Source organism: Gorilla gorilla, chromosome 1 (genome assembly GCF_029281585.2).
Source record: "Gorilla gorilla gorilla isolate KB3781 chromosome 1, NHGRI_mGorGor1-v2.1_pri, whole genome shotgun sequence".
In the NCBI taxonomy this organism is placed as follows: domain Eukaryota; kingdom Metazoa; phylum Chordata; class Mammalia; order Primates; family Hominidae; genus Gorilla; species Gorilla gorilla.
In genome coordinates, this window is record NC_073224.2 from 214894843 (window position 1) to 214913535 (window position 18693).

At 53.1% G+C, this 18693-nt stretch overlaps 1 protein-coding gene across 1 annotated transcript in view; it reads left to right on the plus strand.

The window, feature by feature from the left end:
• The window catches only part of RUNX3 (RUNX family transcription factor 3), a 65575-nt gene that overhangs the window by 13579 nt on the left and 33303 nt on the right, over positions 1 to 18693 (plus strand). The gene's annotated exons all lie outside the window — the stretch shown is intronic.

An 18693-nucleotide genomic window follows, 5' to 3' on the forward strand; every position in this document is an offset into this window, starting at 1 on the left:
TCATAAAACTCAGTGTATGGCCCATGCAGAAGGTACTTGAGGTGTGGTGGTCTTCTCCTTGCTCAGTGCATAGTTAGAGAAATTGAGGCACAGAGAGAGAGGGACAGGGTCAAAGCTGAGCTCAGAGAGCACCCCACGGAGCTGGGCCAGAATCCCATGGCAACACATGCAGGGAAAGAGCTTCTTTCTCTCTCTCTCAGCAGGCACCCATGCTGCCTTATTTTTTTTTTTTTTTTTTTTTTTGAGATGGAGTCTCTCTCTGTTGCCAGACTGGAGTGCAGTGGCATGATCTTGGCTCACTGCAACCTCCAACTCCCTGGTTCGAGCAATTCTTCTGCCTCAGCCTTCCTAGTAGCTGGGATTACAGGCACGCACCACCACACCCGGCTAATTTTTGTATTTTTAGTAGAGACAGGGTTTCCCCATGTTATCCAGGAGGCTCTCGATCTCCTGACCTCGTGATCCACCCACCTCAGCCTCCCAAGGTGCTAGGATTACAGGCGTGAGCCACCACGCCCGGCCTATGCTGCCCTTCTTACGGTAGCACATCAAGGACTTTGGCAGGGACCTCTGGGTTCCTCTCCCCTAGGCTCCTCAGCTCTCCTGGGGCCCTTCCACCTACTGCAGGTCTGCCTGATCCAGGGTCATGCCCAGGCCTACTGCCCGGGCATGGTGCAGATATGCCCTGGTATTCCCCTGTCAGGTGCCCTCTTCTGAGCGAGGGGCAGGCACACAGGCATGGCCCTGTTCATGGCCCCCTGTGCTTTTCCAGGTACCCCAGATACTCCAAGCAGAGGGAGGTACTCCACATCCCTCTACTGCAAGAACAGAGATCCACCCCACGCCCAGCCACCTGTGAGACTGCTATGTTCCAGGGCTACCTGGCCCCCCCACCTCCTGCGCTTGAATTTAACGCTCAGCAGTTGCCATATTGAAATGCTGGATCATTTTCGCTCTGAATTAGTGTGTTGTAAATGAAGTCTGATGGGCTAGTGCAGCATGCCTGGGGACTTGGGGCCCGGGTCCAGTCTGCCTCCTGCTGCCTCCAGGGATGGGTTCTCAGCAGCCCACTACCTGCACTGCCGCCCTCCACTGAGGCAGGCATGGGGAGGAGAGGGGGATGGAATCTGCACACCAAGTTTTGGGGTGGCCCCTGAGCATCTGTGAGGGTCTGCACTTTCTGCACAAGTCTCCCCAGGTCCAAGTACGTGTGACATTGAACAGCAAATAAAAAACACCACCGTGGGTTGAGAGTCCACAGAAGAAAGGAAAAACTTTTGTTCCTGCATTTTGAAAAGGGTTCCTGTATTTTCTTTTTGCACTGGGTCCTATAAAGTAGGTAACTGGCCCTGCCTGAGGATTGGAGAGACATGCAGGACCCCCAGAAATACAGTGCAGGCATCGGGGGAGCTCAGATGAGGCCTGCCCTGTTGAGTTTCTGCAAGTGAGAGGAGGGAGCAACGGCTCCTGGGGTCTCCTGGGGTTCCAGGGCCCAGGCGAAAAGAGGAGGCTGCAGTGCAAAGACCCTGGGACATGGAAGCCCCGCCCACAGGCACCCTGAGCTCAGCTATGCTGACCCCTCCTGGGGTGGCCCCATGCTCTGAGCCAAGGCCCACCCTTCTGCCAAGCAGGGTGCCAAGGGCCAAGGCCAAACCCCCACTCCAGAGAGGCCTGGCCCAGAGTGTCAGGCCAGAGGTGGTGGGTGGGCTCCTGACGGCCTCCCTGGCCCAGGCCGCGTGGATGATAGGCTGGGTGAGGTGGGCTCCTGGCCTTGGCTTTCACACACATCACGGGGAATGAAAAGCTCACAGAGGCCACTGCAGAGTGCAGGAGGCCAGGTCACAGTTCAGTCAGTGATGAAGGCCAGTGGGGGTCAGTGACAACTTGGACTAGAAATCAAGCTGTGGTCAAGGTTGGGACTCAGTTTGTGGCCGCTTGGGGAGTCAGGTTGGGGCCTCTCTCTGTCTCGTTCACATCCGCCAAGTCCTTGGTGTGGGTGCTGGGCAGGGTCTGAGTCACAGGAGGTGCTCAGTAAATGCTCCTGGAGGAATGAATAAATGAGTGGTCTGCTTGCGGGGGGCGGGGCATGGCTGGAGTGCAGCCCTGGACGCTCGACGATTTGCACTTTCCATTTAGCCAGACTTGGATTCAAATCTTGGCTCTGCTTCTTACACCCTGAGGGGGATATTTAACCTCCTGTTTGCTGTTTCTTCAGCCGTACAATGGGGAGAATAACAGTACCTCCCTCTCAGGCTGTTAGAGAATTCACTAAGACAAACCTGAAGTGCTCAGCTCCGCAGCCGCCCGTGGGAAATGCTCCAGTATGTGGGAATGAATGTGATTGTATCAAGAAGACCTGCAGACCCCCATCCCCTCAAAGACACTCGCAGTGTTCACTGTGGTTATAAGACTTCAGGCTTTAACATTTTTTATGTGTTTTCTGTATTTTCCAAGATTTTTCATTGTGCTCATATTATTTGTATCACAGGGGCAAGCAGCAGGAGGCAGGGAGGTGGGTTCGATTAATGTGATTAATTGACAGTATTGTTTAAATAGACAATCATAAGAGGAGGTCAGGCAGAGTTGGCTCCCCTCAAGCATTCACTGGGGTCCCAGCTTCCCAGAGGCCCTGACAGCATTTGAGCCCTGTGGCCTCCCCACATGTACCCTTGTCCTGGATATGCCCCTCCCCCACATGCACACCTGCCCTGCATGCACCCCAATGCACCCCTGCCATGTACAAACCCTTCTCTCCCATGCACCTCTGTCTTGCACGCACCCCCCACATGCACCCCATCCTGCACATGACCCTCCCCCACATGCACCCGTCCTGCATGTACCCCTCCCCCACATGAACCCCTGCCCTGTACATGGCCCTCCCCCACATGCACCCCTGTACTGCATGTACCCCTTCCCTGCATGTGCCCACCTTCAGGTCAGACCAGCACCATCTGAGGGTTTCTGGTAAGACCTGCGGGTGTGCTGGGGCCTCTGTCACAGGCTGTCCCAGCTCAGCAACCAAAGTCTGTCCCTGCCACCATGTTGGGCCTCCCGCCTTGTGTGCCCACCCCCACCATGTGCAAGTGAACACACACCACCCTCACACAAGCATACACACACTTCACAGGCCGCACCTGCTGCAACAGACACAGACTTTTCAGGAACTCCTTTTGGGGGGACCAAGGGCCACCTGGTGGCGTGGTCTGAGGGAGGCTGCAGGGGGAGGATGCTTAACCCCTACCCACGCTGCTCTTCTCATCTCTGACCAGGAAATCCTTCCTCTTCCTGGGGGTCCCCAGACACCTGCCACGAGCTCCTGTCCACTGGGTTGATGCTTCTGGAGGGCTGAGGCCTCCAGGAATCCACGACTGATGTGACAGAGTCAGGGCCCCAGCTCAGAAGGAGTTTCCCAGCTGGGAGAAGCCTCAGTGATGTCTGGAGGGTCCCATTGTCTGACAGATGGGGAAACTGGCCCGGGAGAAGGTGGAGCCTCCCCAGGTCACCCCAGGAAGAAAGGTAGAAGCGGAGAAGGCAGCCTCACCCGGTGGAAGCACACAGCAGAGAGGGCAGAGGAAGCCAGTCCTGGTCAAACTTCTCTGGGCTCTGGGTCCCTCGCCTGGCAGACAGGGGCCACTCAGGCCCTGCCAGCTCCGGCTGTGATCTGTGGGGAGCTCCAGAAGGATTCAGGGAACTCCAGGTGAAGCCCACATAGCTCTCTGGGTTGTGGGGAAAGGAGGATGCAAACAGGGAGCGTCCCCAGGGGCCTAGGTTAACCCCCTGCAATCATTTCTGTCCTCTTCTTCCTGTGGGGTTAAAAAATAGCCTCCCATCTGCTGGGGCGGGGTGGGCCAGCCTCCATCTGGGGCTGTCAGGTCCCTCCTAGCTCAGCCTTGGGCAAAGACCTGCCCACTCCAACCCCTCAAAGACCGGGCTTGGCTGCTTGTGGCGAGCTGGCCCATCTGGCAGGGCTCTCTCTCCCTTTGACTCAGCACTGAGTATCTGCACCCACTGTGCTCAGAGCCGCCTCAGGCCTAGGAGGCTGTCTCTGAATCCCTGCTCTCCCATTTCACAGACGGAGAGGGTGAGCTGCCCAGGGCACATATGGAGCCAAAACAGGGACAGGACCTGGCTGCCCAGCTTCTAGGCCAAAGCTTGTCCTTGTTTCTGGGTAGTGCTGGGACTTTGCCCCATTGGGTAGCAGGCAGCCGGGTAGCAGGCAGCCGGCGTACTGGGGCAGCGCCTTTGCACCCCCAGGTGACAAGGCCTAGGGCCCACAGCTCTCTGGAGCACCCTCAGTGTTCTCACCTGTAAGATGGGAGACAGCCATCCCTAGCTTCAGGGTTACCATGAGGACACACAGAGACGCAGAGGGTCTGGCATGTGGTGAGCTCCGTGGGTTAATTATTAACAAGTATGATGTCTACACAGGCCTGAGGTCCAGAGGACCCTCAGACCGCAGTGACCTCTGTGGCTGTTTTGGTTGGAACTAAGCATCTGGGCCTTAGACCATAACGTGGAGAAATAGCTGAGTAAATGGGTATTTTCAGCGTTGGATGGAATCAGTGAGGCCTTGGGTGTAGACAAGGCTTTTCTCTGGAGGAGGTGGAATACTGCCCCCTGGCTTTCTGCCAAGCTGAGAAGTCCAGGCTGCCGGTGGGAGTGGGGCTGGAGAGCAGCTGTGGGGAGGATGTGGGACGGTGTCCGGAGCCTCTCAGTGTCTATACTGGTCTCAGCAACCCCAGTCCCAGAATCTGTCCTAAGGAAGGAACCAGGGATGCAGCTAAGACATCCACGCAGGGTGTTCCCTGACAGAAATCTGGAAACCCCCTAAACAGCCCATCACAAGGGAACTATGGTGGTCCATGAGTAGCGGGGGGAATGGGCTTTCCACACCCTGGCCCCTACCAGGCTTGACTAGCAGCCACTTGTCCCCTGCCATCAGGGAGGCTTTAAGAAAACAGGAGAACACACATATACACATGTTGGGGGATTTCAAAAGCAGGTTTAAAGGACCCCATACTGTATGTTCCCAACACTCTAAAAAAAAGGAAGGAGCGAAGGGAGGGAGGGCGGGGAAGAGAAGAAGATAATAAATCTATACATACAGTAAGAAGAGCAGAAGGCTGAATACCCAGTGGGAACCATTGTTCTGGGTGGCAGGATTATGGATGGTTTTAATTTTCTTCTTCATAATTTTATTATTTTCCAATTTTTCTTTAATGAATGTGTATTATTTTTATAATCAGAAAAAAATGTTTTTTGTTTTAAGGAATGGGGGGCGGTTCGGGATTGTTCTTCCCCTTTTATAGACTCTGAAACTGAGGCCCAGAGTGGAAACAAACAGCATTCGTTCATTCACTCAGCCATTCATTCACTCACTCATTCGTTCATTCATTCATTCATTCTCAAATGCTTCTGGGAACCCCCCTAAAGCCAGACTCAGTTTGAAGCCCCATGCCAAAGAGCTGAAAGGGGCCCATCTCCGTTCTCAGGGAGGTCACAGTCAGGGAATGTAAAGGACACAATAGCAAGTCCTTACAACGCATTCAGACAAGGGGCCATGGTGGGGAGGGGAAAGAGAGGGGGCCAAGTCCTCCTGGGAGTTTTAGAGATGGTCTCACAAAGAGAGAAAAGTAGGACAGGGCTTTGATGTATGAGGAGGAGTTCAGCAGTCAGAGAATGCGGAAGCACATACCCTGAAAAGGAACCGGGGGCTGTTAGAGAGAGAGGATCCACAGTGTTCAGGGGAATGGGTAGGGAGATAACATTAGAACATTCCATGAGCCAAGTTTTCAAAGGCCTGGAATTGCCTGGCTCTGCTGCTCAATGGTTATGTGACTTTGAACAAGTTACTAAGCCTCCTGGGCCTCAGTTTCCTCATCTGGAAAATGGGCTAACCACCTCATTGGGTTATTGCAAGAACCGAGTGAGTTAATAAGTGTAAAGCACTCAGCCCGGGTCTGGCATATTGAAGCGGCTATGAAACTGTCTGCTTTTATCATTTGCTATGATTTACACTTTACCCTGTAGGCATTCTGGGAGCCAAAGAGGGTTTTTACGCTAGAAGTTAATGTGAATTCATTTGCTTATCTATTTCACTCATTCAACAGACATTTATTGAGATCCTAATACATACCCAGGAATGGTTTTATGTGTTGGGGATGAATTTGCCAGATAAAATACAAGACTCCTAAATTATTTTAATTTCAGATAAACGATAAATAATTGCAATATCTGGGGCAACTTTATACTAAAAAGGTGTTCATTATTTATCTGAAATTCAATTTAACTGGGGGTTTTATATTTCCATTTGTTAAATGTGACAACTCTATCTGCAAATGTAACACCAAGCAAGCAAAAAATCCCTGCCCTCCTGCAGCTGACCTTCTGTGAGAGAAAAGAGACAATTCATAAGTCAAGCTATTGTGTATCAGGCACTAATAAATGTGCTGAGGAACTGTCAATCAAGGAAGGGAGATATATTCATTTCCTATGCCTGCCGTCATAAATTAACCCACTTTTAGTGCCTTAAAAAAAACATGCATTTATAATCTTACAGTTCCAGGGATCAGAAATTCTCTATGAGTCTCCCTTGGCCAAGATCAAGGTCAGGGCAGGGCTGTCTTCCTTGCTGGAGGCTCTGGTGGAGAATTCGTTTCCTTGTCTTGTCCAGCTCCTAAAGGCTGTCTGCTTTCCATGGCTCATAGCCCCTTCCTCCACCTTCAAAGCCCACAGCTTTGAGCCACGTTTTTCCCATGCTGCCATCTCTCAGGTTCCCTAATCAGTTTCCGCACCCCATCTCCCTCCGACTGTCCTTTTCTGCCTCCCTATTCCATGTGTGAGGATCCTTGTGATCATATGGGGCCCACCTGGGGAATCCAGGATAATCTCCCATCTTAAAGTCTTTATCCTTCATCACATCTGCAAAGTCCCTTTTGCCATATAAGGTAACATAGCCACAGGTTTGGGGATTAGGATGTGGACATCTCTGTGGCCATTATTCTGCCTACCACAGGAGACCAGAGAAGGCCTCTTGGAGGAGGCAGCAGGGACCTGAATGAAGTGGGTAGCTGAGCCAGGCAGACAGAATGGGAAGGGTTTTCCAGGTAAAGGGCAGCACAGGCAAAGGCCCTGTGGTGGGAGTATGATGGGCATATTTGAAGGCAAGGTTGCTGGAGCAGGGTGAGGGAGGGGCAGAGTGGAAGCAGATGAGGTCAGAGAGGTGGAGGGTGGCAGGTCATGTAGAACCCCATCAAGCCTGGCTAGAAGGGGAGAATCAGCTCTCTCCTGCCCCTCAATGGCCCCCAAGCCCTGCCCCTGAAGTACCACCCTGTCCTGCTAAGCTGACACCCATTCCAAGAGTACTCACGTTTTAATAAGAAACTCTGTAAGGCCCCAAGGGCTAAGTCGCTAATGTTTAGGCCCAGCGATGGACAGTAAAGAGATATTTTATGGCAGAGAGGGGCACAGTCTCACCTCCCACAACACCAGGGAATTGGTGATCTTCCCTAACATCAAAGGCCAAACTCTTCTTAGAGTATTGCAAGATGAGAAGGAAGAGGCTTTCCCTGCAAACGAGAGATTTAGGTTAGATGTTTAAAAGAACTTCCTGTGTGCTAGCAGAAAACTGTCAGTTAAGGTTGGTAACATCTGGGAGCCTAGGTCCTGGCTGAGGACCCTGCCCTCAGGGGGCCTGACATTCAGGGACCAGCGGAGGTCCCACGATGACCTGGGGGAAGAATGAGTCCTGACTTTGGACTCCCCTGGGCCCCAGCACATCACATCCCCTCTCCAGACCTGTTTTTCCGACACAAGGGGACTAGCCTCAGAGATCTTCGGGGGTCCTCTCCACACTGGCCAACTGTTCCAGGGCTCTTATTTCCTAAGACAAAAACCTGGTAGCTGTGTGTTTGGCAGGCTACTTAACCTTGCCGAGCCTCAGTTTCCCCAACTGTAAGTGGGGATGATCATAGAACCCCCTCTTAGGATGGAGCAAGGATGAAGAGTTAAGCTGTGTGAGTTCTCAGAACCGGGCCTGGCACCGTGAGCACTCCATCAGTGGGAGCTACTGCGATGAAGATTCTAACATCCTCAAGGTCTCAGAGCCTCAAGTCCATGACCCTGTCTCCAGGAGCCTCACATTTGCTGGCTGTGGGATTCTGAGTCTCCAGACACCCCCCTCCACCCCGCTGCCAGCATGCTCCCAAAGCCCTGGCCTCCCCCACGTGCTGGGTGGCATGCCTGCCCCACAACCACATGAAAGGTTATTCCCTCAGGGTGTCCCCACACCTGGGAAAACCGGCAGTCTGCCCGGTGCTGGCCCCGCCTGGTGGCTGGAACACCGGGCAAGATCAATGACGCCCGGCTCGGCTCCCGGTGCTGCCACCTTGTTCCAATCAGGGCTGGGCGCCTTCCGCTCCAGACCCCCGCCCAGTCCTGAGCCGCTGCCCCCTCCTAGACCCTACCCAGCTGCCCACATTTGCAGCCTGTGACCTCTCAGGAGCGGTGCCCGCGGGCTGGCTCCACAGTGGCTGCAGCCTGCCTGGACTAGGGTGGTTGAATAACATGCCAGGCAATGGGCAGGCTCCGAGGGGCACCAGGCTGGGAGGCGGGAGCCCGGGTCAGGTCCTGGCATTAGGGCACCGCTGATGCTGACCCTCCCCACTCTAGCCTCAGTTTCCTGCACTGCATATCAGGCTACTTAGGCTCACCCCATCTGGCTCTCAGGGCTGTTGTGGAAGAAGCAACAGAGAGAAAGGGCAGTAAGAGTTTTAGGAACTGGGGATACTGGCAGTGCAGAGGAGTGGGGAGAAGGCAGGTGGGTAAAGCCAGTTCCACTGTGCAGTGGGCCCTCCTACCAGCCCCCTTCTCCCTTCCTGGGTCCCTCTCAACCCTCTGGTCTCAGCTTGCATGTCACCTGCTCCGACAGACCTTCCCTGACCACCCTGTCTAAAGTATTGCCAAGAGCCCCTCTCTCCCCATCCACCCAGTCACTCTCTCTGACTTTACCCCCATCTGTTTTCTTGAGTGTCCCAAGACACTATCAAATATTGGCGTGCTTATTTATTTGCCTCCTTGTCTGTATTCTGTCTGCCCTGCTGGAATCAAAGCCCCCAAGGAGCTCCATGGCTTTCTGGTCCATTGCTTGTATCCCCAGCACCTAAAATAGCCCTAGGTGCCTAATAAGTGTGTGTTGACTGCTTCAATCTAGTGCCAACTCCTTCTCCTCTGTCTGTTTCTTACTTCTCCTTTTCCTTTCCATCTCATCTCCCCCCTCATCTAAGCTCAGAGCTGCTAAGGGCAGGACTGGGAACCTTTTCCCCTGAGGACACGGATGGGGGCAGGGGCAAGCCCAGGCCTCCGTGAGCTAAAAGGGCCTTCAGATCATCCAGCCACCCTGGATTTGATTAAGGCGCAGAGGTGAGGCAGTGAGAGGGCCCCCCACCCCAGGTCTGAGGACATTCAGTGGGCTTCTGGAAGCCCACTCAGGTGATAAATGTCACATTCCTGCCAGTGGAAACTTATGCCAACAGCAAATGACAGAGTGCCCAGTGTCTGAGCCTGTCACCTGGACTTGCCAGGCAGGGAGTCCAAAGCCTGCTCTAGCTCCGTTTGGCTGTACCCACAGCCTCAGCACCTCCCCAGCAGCCATGACCCTGTAAGGAGGCGGGGACTCAGGTCATCACACAGGGCTAGCATCACTCTGGGAGCAGATCTCCTAGGCAGCATCCTCCAACCCCAGCCAAACCCCCTGCTGGCCTCTGGTCCCTTGGGATCAGCTGTGGACCCTGGAGCCACCGTTCTGTCTTTTGTTTCCATGAAGTCTGAGCTCCCCACACAGCCAGGCCAGGAAACACAATCTGGGATCAGGCTGCTGAGGTTCAAGGCTCAGCTCTGATACTCACCTAGGGTGTGAACTTGAACACGTTCCTGACCTTGCTATGCCTCCGTTGTCCTACTGTTACAATGGGGGTGATGATAAATGTACCTAATACAAAAGTGGCTCCGGGGATTCAACGGCATGTGTGAGTGTACATAACACTAGTTACTATAATCAAGGGGCCTGGCTCCTGGGGTGAGGTTGCTGCACAACTTTGGCATTGACAGAGCTGGTTCAAATCCCAGCTCTGCCCCTTCCTATGTAGGTGCAAGGGACTTCCTTGCCTGTAAAGTGGGCCCACTGACACATACCTGAAGGGCTACTGGTTGGCCATGAGGAGTGCTTGGGGAGCATGCTCAGCAGGGGCTGTTACCTAGAAGTGCTTACCTAGGTGGGGGTTGCCATGATAAGGACAGCTGCAAGGGCCTGCAGAGATTCAACTGAGAGTGTGATGGTACACAGGACCATCCGGATGAAACAGTACAGCTTTGCTGCATCGTGAATAATTGTACGATATTATGCACATTTGAGCATATTGTCCATTTTTTCAGAGGTTTGGGGCAGGGGAACTTTTTCTATATTTTATCTTTTGCTTTCCTTTAAAATATTTTTAAACATGTAAAATACATGTACAGAAGAATGTATAAAATATAAGTATTGTTTAAAGAAGAAGAATAAAGCAGACATCTATCTACCTACCACCTGGCTTTAAAAAACAAAGCACTAATGGGACCTTAGGGCTCCCACCAGTGTCCCTTCCCTGACTGCATCCCTCTCCCTACTCATCACAGGTGGCAAGTGGTGGGGACCACTCTCCTGATTTTTTTTTTTTTTTTTTGGTAGATACAGAGTCTCACTTTGTTGCCCAGGCTAGTCTTGAACTCTAGGCCTCAAGTAGATCCCCCCACCTCACCCTTCCAAGTAGCTGAGATTACAGACACAAGTTACCACGCCTAGCTATGATTTTTCTATTAACTATTCTCTTGCTTGTCTGTCTGCTTTTCACCTTCAATGTCATTTTCTATTTATAAGAGCAGAAATTCTGGGATGACCTGAAAGACCAACAATAGGGGATGTGACTTGCTGGAGCTCTTGGAAATAATTTGTTCTCCCCGTTTCATAGATGAGGAAACTGAGGTTTGGAGAGGGCCAAGGTCATGCAGATGGCAAGGTGGGAACCCAGAGCTGGTATGCTCTGAATCACGGATGATTGGCTCAGAAATGGAGCTCTGCAGTCACTCTCTCATTTGTTCAATACGTGTTTGCTATGAGCTGAGCGTTTGAGACACTAGTATCTGGTCCGGCCCCTGCCCCATCTAACACTCGAACTCCCTGCACAATATCCTGGTCTCAACTTGCTCTCTACCTCTGAGGGGACGTGTCCCTATTCCAAGCCAGCTCTCAATATTTCTATTCCTGGTATGGAGCCCCCAGCATCCATATGGTCCCTGCCACCTGGGAGCTCTTCATAGATCTGCCAGAGGAGCTCTTACCCCCCAAGCCTGCTCTCCTCCAGGGCAAAGTCTCCAGTTGCTTTAATAGTTCATCATGTGACACAGTTTCAGTGCTCTTCCCCGTGCTGAGGTCCCTGGGGGTGTCACATGGCCCTAACAGAGGGGGCTCAGGATGAAGCCCAGAGAGGCCATGTGTTGGCCTAGGGCATCTCAACCTAAACCCAAACTCAGGTCTCTGGGCCCCTAGGCTAGTGCCCTGCCCTTCCACCCATGCCGCCGTGGGGTACCCTAGCTGCAACCCTCCAACTTCTCCCCTCCCACTGCCTTTCTCTGGACCAGGAAGACAGGCTCTCCTTGTCCCCATCGAACAATGAGGGAGCGGGTTAAACTCAGATGCTGGGGAATGGTTTGGAAGCCCCAGGGGGCAAACCACCCAGAAAGTCTATGCCTCTGAATTGAGGAGAAGCAGAAACTTCCAGAGCCAGGGTTCGACTCCTCCCAGAGCTGATCTGTAGAACAAATCCAAAGCTCTGAGCCCTGATTCCATGCCTGCCTCTGTGTGTAAAGATTTGTCCACACAATGGTCTGCTGTTTACACAGCTGTGATGTGGGTTTCTGCCCATGTGTGTGTCCACACCACTCATATAATGGGGCCTATCTGTGCATCTATCTGCGCATCTATACCAATAGGTCCATGCATGATGATGCAGACAGAGGCATCTCCTAGGAGTATCTTTGCACACACCTGCACTTAACTGTTTGCACCTGTGGCTGCACTGTAACAATGCTGTCCTCCATGAGGGCTTGTCCATGTGGGTGTGAGCTGCCAGTGAATGTGTGAGAGACTGTGCCCAGGAACGTGGGTGCTGTGTGTGAGTGCACACATGTAGGGTATAGATGAGTGTGTGTGTGTGTGTGCACTCTGCGTGCCCAGGGTCCAGTGGAGACTTTCCCATCCTAGCCTCCTACTTCATGTGCCCCTCCAGTCCTGGAGTCTGGTCTTTCCTCCCCATTTTCCAGCCAAATTATAACCCCTGGAAAAGGGGCCTTTATTGCGGAAACACTGACACAGCCCAAGTGCAATTGGGGAGAAAAGGGTTGCTGCCATCCCCTGGCCCACTTTTGTCTAAAGAGAGTGTCTTAGTTCACTCTGTGTTGCTGTAACAAAATACCTGAGACTGGGTAATTTATAAATAGAGAAATAGAAACTTACTACACATGGTTCTGGAGACTGGGAAGTCCAAGATCAAGGCTCTGGCAGGTTCCGCATCTGGTGAGGTCCTGGACTCCCTGTTTCCAAGGCAGTGTCTTCTGGCTGTGTCCTCCAGAGGACACAGAACGTTGTGTCCTGAAGTCAGAAGGGCAAAGAGGGCCTAATCCACTCATGAGGGCAGAGCCTTCACCACTTAATCACTTCCCGAAAGGCCCCCCACTGCCTCTTAATACCATCACAATGGGGGTGAAGTTTTAATGTATGACTTTTGGGAGACATTCAAGCCATAGAAGAGGAACTTTATTGCCTGCCAAGGACTCTTAGCTGTGATTTCCAGGCCTGGACACTGAGGGTGCCTGACAGGCCACTTGGGCTAGAGGGGGCGGGACAAGGGCAAGCTGAGCTGATGCTGAGGCCAGATCCTCCGAAAGTTTGTGCAGAGGCAGCCGGGCCAGCTGACAGGAGCCTCAGAGTCAAGTCCACTTGTCAATAAGCACCTTCTGTGAGGTTGGGCAAATCTCTGATCCTTCCTGGGCCTCAGTTTCCCCAGCTATGAGATGGGGAAATGAACAGACCTGTTGTAGATTAATATGGAATTCTAGAATGTTGAAGACGGAGAGGCCTCCTGGGGCTCAGGTGTGGTCCAATGCATTTATCTCCTTGAAGGGGAGTCTGAGGGCCAGAGAGGGAAGGGACTTGCTCAAGGTTACCCAGCAAGGAACAAGGAAATGGCTCCCCTGGACCTAGCTGTTGGCTCTATGAGCCTTAGGCCCAGGCCTGGTTATAGGACATGGCAATCTATGGGCTCTGTTCAGCCCCAACTTTCATCAAGAATTTGGACTCTTTTGAGTTTATCAAGGTGCCAGATCCAACTGCTTCCCAACCAGTGAGGGTGGCAGAGGAAAACTGCAGCATGAAAGAGTGGAAGAAGACACAAGGAAGGACTTCCAGATGTTTAGAATGGAGAGCTGTGGGGGAGGGGAACAGGGTAGGGCTCCAGCCACATTCCAGACCAGGCTCAAGGCAGTGACCTGCATGGAAAGAGCTAATAAATTTACAAGTGGCACAAACAACTATAAAACTGAGACTCCATCCCCAGCCCTATGGATCCAGGCCCAGGTCCACTGTTGCCCAGGCCCTCGGTTTGACACTGACTTGAGAACCTTCACTTCTCTGGCCTCAGTTATGCCTTCTGTTATCTGGGAATAGAGCAGCCTAACTGTGTGTATCCCCATCCCCCTGGGCATGGTGAAGATGAAATAATGCAGAATGTAGAGCTGCTAAGAGCACTCACTTTGGAGTCAGGGAGACCTGAGTTCAAGTCTAGGCTTCCTTGCCATAGGGAAGCCTCTCTGAGCCTCAATTTTCCACATCTGCCCAATTCACAAAGTCATTTTGAAGTTCATCTCAGGTGATATAAGCAAACTGGCTAGTAGGCACTCAAGAAACCCTACTCCCCGGGATTGGGTACATGGCAGGGGCCAGGAGAGACGTGACAATTGGTGATGAGGGGTGGATTTGTGGTCAGGACTGGCTATATAATTTGGGGGGCCCAGTACAAAATGAAAACGCAGGACCTTTGTTGAGCAAGTATTCAGAAGTTCAAGGCAGTGGTGGCAGGGCATTAAAACAAGCTCAGGACCCTTCTGAGACCAGGGCCCTGTGCAACTGCGTGGGTCACAGGCCAGAAAGCCGGCCCTGCCTCTGGGATATCTGGGGTGGCTCAAATCCAGTTCAGGTGGAGAAGCTGAGGCTTCCCCCACCACACTGGGGGTCACTCCCTCTCCCCAGGATTGCAGCTGGGACCATGACCGCTGGCCCTGCCACTGTCAGTGGACATCAGAGGCGGCATAAAAGACCGACTGTTGCCCACCTCCGTATGCCCATTTGTATCTCATGCCATGCGTACAGCACATAGTTGATTTGTTTCCGCAAAGGGCTGCACTTTTTTTTCTTTTCCAAGGGCGATGCTGGAAAGCCATGTGGCTTTTATTGCTGGCAGGAATGTCTGAGGCGTTCCTTCACCACCACATGAAATAGAGCCGCAATCTTCATCTGCGTAAGGCCAAAGCCCCCAGTCTCCTCCGAGCCATCGGCCTCTGAGATTAATTAAGGCTTCACAAGGACTGACAGTCATCAGGACCTTTTTGGGGAGGTGGAAAATCCCTAATGGGCCTGGCTGGGCCCAGAAGCTGCTGGGTGGGCAGTGGGGAGAGGAGGGCCTGAGAGAGAGGAAGGTGCGGAGTCAGCGGGAGGTAGCTGGAGAGGGAGGGAGTGCAGACTCTGTCCCTGGCACACGCTGTGACCTTGAGTGAGACTCTTCCTTCCTAGGCCTCAGTTCTGTCATTTGAGAAATGGGGATTTGGATTTGATATCTCAGAGCCCTTTCGAGTCTGACATTGTAAAATTCCGAATCCTGCCCACAGTTCTTCTGCCAGGATTCTAATTCTATTCCATGACTGTAACTTTGAGCATCTGGTTTTAGTCCACAAGAATAGAGTGTAGTGGGCAGCAACGTGGGCTCTGGGGCCAGGCTGCCTCATTGGAATCCTACCCCTGTGGTTTCTCAGTGGTGCCAACTTGGACAAGTTACTTGAGCTCTCTAAGCCTCAGTTTTCTTTCCTGTAAAATGGGAGTGATAACTGTCGCTACTCCCTAAGAATACTGTGAAGCAAAAATGTGTGTAAAGCAGCAGCCACTCAGAAGAGCCCTTTCTCTCCCTGCCTGCCAGGGCTGACCCCACCCTGGGGGAAGGGCACATGTTTCCCAGAAGCCCCCTTGGCTCCAAGCTGCCCAGGTCCCTCTCACCACTCCATGGCTCCCAGTAGAAGAGTCCGTGTTTGATGGCTCCGCTGGCAGGTAGCTCTGCACGCACCTGCTGCTTTGGATGGAGAGCTCTGCGCTGAGAGCAGCGGTCAGAGTGCAGACAGCCCCTCCCTGATCGAGGAGTGGGGTGCTGGAAGGGCTCCTGAGAACCTGTTTGAACTTCTCAGATTCTGAGGCCCACAGAGGAAAAGCTCTTTACTTTCGGAGCCTGGGTTTCCCCATCTGTAAAATGGAAAGAATAAAATATCTGCCCTTCAGAGGCACCTGAGGGTGAGCGACAATTGGCGGAAAACTCCCAGCATGCGGCAGGTGTCCAAAAAATTAGGGCAATTATTAGTCATCGACCAATGATCAAAGTCACAGACCAGATAACTGTCTTCTAGAAGTATTTCCCTGATGTACAGATGACAAGAGTGAGTAGCAGGGAGGGTGGTAGGAAGGCCCCACCAAGTGATGGGATCTGAAACCAGAAACCCCTTCCCTGGTAACCGATGGAGCCGGTTTTTCTGCTCTGCACTCCCGCAAGAGAAGTCTCTTTTCTCCGTCCTTGCCTCCCTTTCTCTCTCCCATCCTCAAAGCAGAGCACCCTCTGACCACCCACCTGCAGAACAGGGTAGGGATGGGCATGGAAGGATCCGAGGTCATGTGGACGCAAGGGAGCTGGCGCCCCTCGGGAGGTGGAGAGGAGGTGGGTGGGGAGGAGGGGCCTCGGGTAACAACCAAACCCTGGGGTCCTATGGAACCCGCCTGGCCTGTAGAGGGGCCTTGAAAGTGTACCCCCGCATTCAGATGCAAACACTGAGGCCCAGAGGGAAACACGTCTGACTAGCACTTCCCCTGGGCGAGAGGCACTGAATGTGGCATCAGGGCACTAGCGTATGAGGCCCAGGACTGGGCTGCAGTCTCCTGCAAGGCAGAGGTCCTGTCCAACCGCGTTTTGCCTCGAGGTGCTTGCTCCTGGCCTTGCTGGAGTTCATTCCAGCTCCTGATCACGCCTCTCCCCTTTCTGGGCCTCAGTGTTCCCATCTGTAAACTGGGGACTACTGCCAGTCCTGCCTCCTCGCAGACTGGTTCTGAGGCCAAAGGACAGCAGGTGGTGGGTGCACCTTGACTATCACAGGACCCTCCCAAATGACCCTGGCAAGTCCTTCCTGACTCCCTGCAGATTTGAAGAGTTTGCTGATTTCCAAGCCCAGGGCTGCTTAGCAGGATTTACCAAACCCAGCTCCCTCTCCCCATCACAATAACTCTTTCCTCTGTATCTAGATGCTAGCTCTTCACATTACTCAGCCACTAGGAGGAGAGTGCTGACATGCTTGGCCAGGTGATGCCTTCGTGCCCCACATTTTGAACCAGAGCAGGCTTTTAACCCGGGTCTGGCCCTCTCTAGCCTGGCCGACCTCGGACAACGTTCCTCTTTGCTTACATGGGCATAACACCTACCACATATGACGCTGTGGGGATTGAATACCACGAGCAATGCCCACGTGCGGCGCCTGGCACAAGGTAAAGCCTCAGCACCCCCAACTGTTACTGTTCTTCCCATTTTACCCTCGGGGACCAAGGCTCAGGGGAGCGTGGACACCAGGCAAAAGTCTCAGACCGCACAGGCAGCATCTGGGTCCTAACACCCTCACCACCCTGCTCTCCCTTGCTCCTTCTCCCTCCCCTCCAAGTCTGGCACTTTCCAAAAAGAAAGAAAGATCTCTGTAATTTGAGAAGCACATTTGTGCTCCCACACATTCTGAATCCTTCCAGAGAGGCTGCCCAGGAGAGATGACCCCAGAGCTGGACTCTCTGGAGCTGGACCCCCGGCCTACAGGAGACAACCCCTCAACCCAGATATATTGCCATTTTTCATTAACATTTCTCGCTTATATATTCAGAGATCATTATCTGAAATCAGGATGCAGATGAGTCCTAGTTTACTCAGCAGCATTTTCTTTCTGTCTCTTCAAACAATCGATCATCAATCACAATGATGCCCCTCCCCTCCTAGAGGGAATCCTTAATCCCCCTCCCGTGAAATGGAGTGGTTAGAATGACCTCCATTGACAGAAGAGGAAATTGAGGCTCAGTGAGGGGCATGAATGTCCCCTTTGAGTTCTAGGGCACTGGGCAGGAGATAGGTTTCACCACGGGTCCCTCTGGACAGGGGATTTAGGGCCAGGCTGGGAGAAATTTTCAGTTCTAGAAGAGAGTCCTCTGCCCTCTTCGCTGGACTAGGCTCCTGTGTGATTCGGGATTTGGGGAACAGAGGCCTCCTGGGAAGGAAACGGGGTCCCTGGCAGTGTCCGCTGAGGCCCAGTTGCTACTCAGGAAAGGGTCTGCCTACAGGAGGGCGGCCGGCTGGGGGCGAAAGTGAGGTTCTGAGAGGAATGGTCAGACAGGCAATCATCAAGACCCAGCTCTGGCCGCCCTGTGATGGTTGCTGGAAACCCCGCTATGAGCTGACTCCACGTGGAGGTAGGTCACAGCCAGTCCTTACCTCCCCCAGGCAGCCCGTGGGCGAATTGAGGGATCAGGACAGCATGGACTGGCTTGGACTCCTGGTAAGCTTTGAATATGAGAACTGGACATTTCACAGATGGAAGTGTGAGGCCCAGAGAGGGGAGGGGTGGGTCAAAGGCCCCCAGCAAGGATTGAGAGGTCTTATTTTTTCATAATGACAGTGATGGCTCCCCGAGGCTGGAGCACCCTCCATGTGCCAGGCCTGTGCTAAGCACTTTACACACAATTCTATGAGGGGCCACTATGAGTGCCCCACTTCACAAATGAAAGAAATGAGGCTCAGAGAGGTTTAGGCAACTTTCCCTAGAGCGCTGTGGGTGAGGGAAAAAGACACGCTCAGGCAGAGGGATGTGGACCCCAGCTCCTTCCATAGCCCACGGACCTCTTAGGCGGTGTCCCAGGGCACACCTGCCCCTTGTCTGGTACACCTGGGGATCCCTGCCCAGGCGCCACAGAGTCCACATGAATCACGCCTGCCCTGGGAAGCCGGCACCCTCACTGCCAAGAACGCACTTAGAGCGCACTCCTAAATGCCAGAGGGAGACGAATCCCCTTCCTGGGGCAAAGGAGCTGGCTCTATTTGCCCGGGGATGGGTTCTGGGTTTACCCAGCTCTAAGTCAAGGTAGGGTAGGGGAGTGTCCTGACCTTCTGCTTCCTAGCCCTGCTGTGGACAACTGAGGGTGCTCTTAGGTGGGGGCCACTGGGGAGAAACTGGGCTGTTTGTCCATCGATCTGATGGAAGAGGGAGAAAAGACGACGGTCCATGCCAACTGGGGAAGGGCCAGGGTGTCTGCATGCCCCAGGTGGG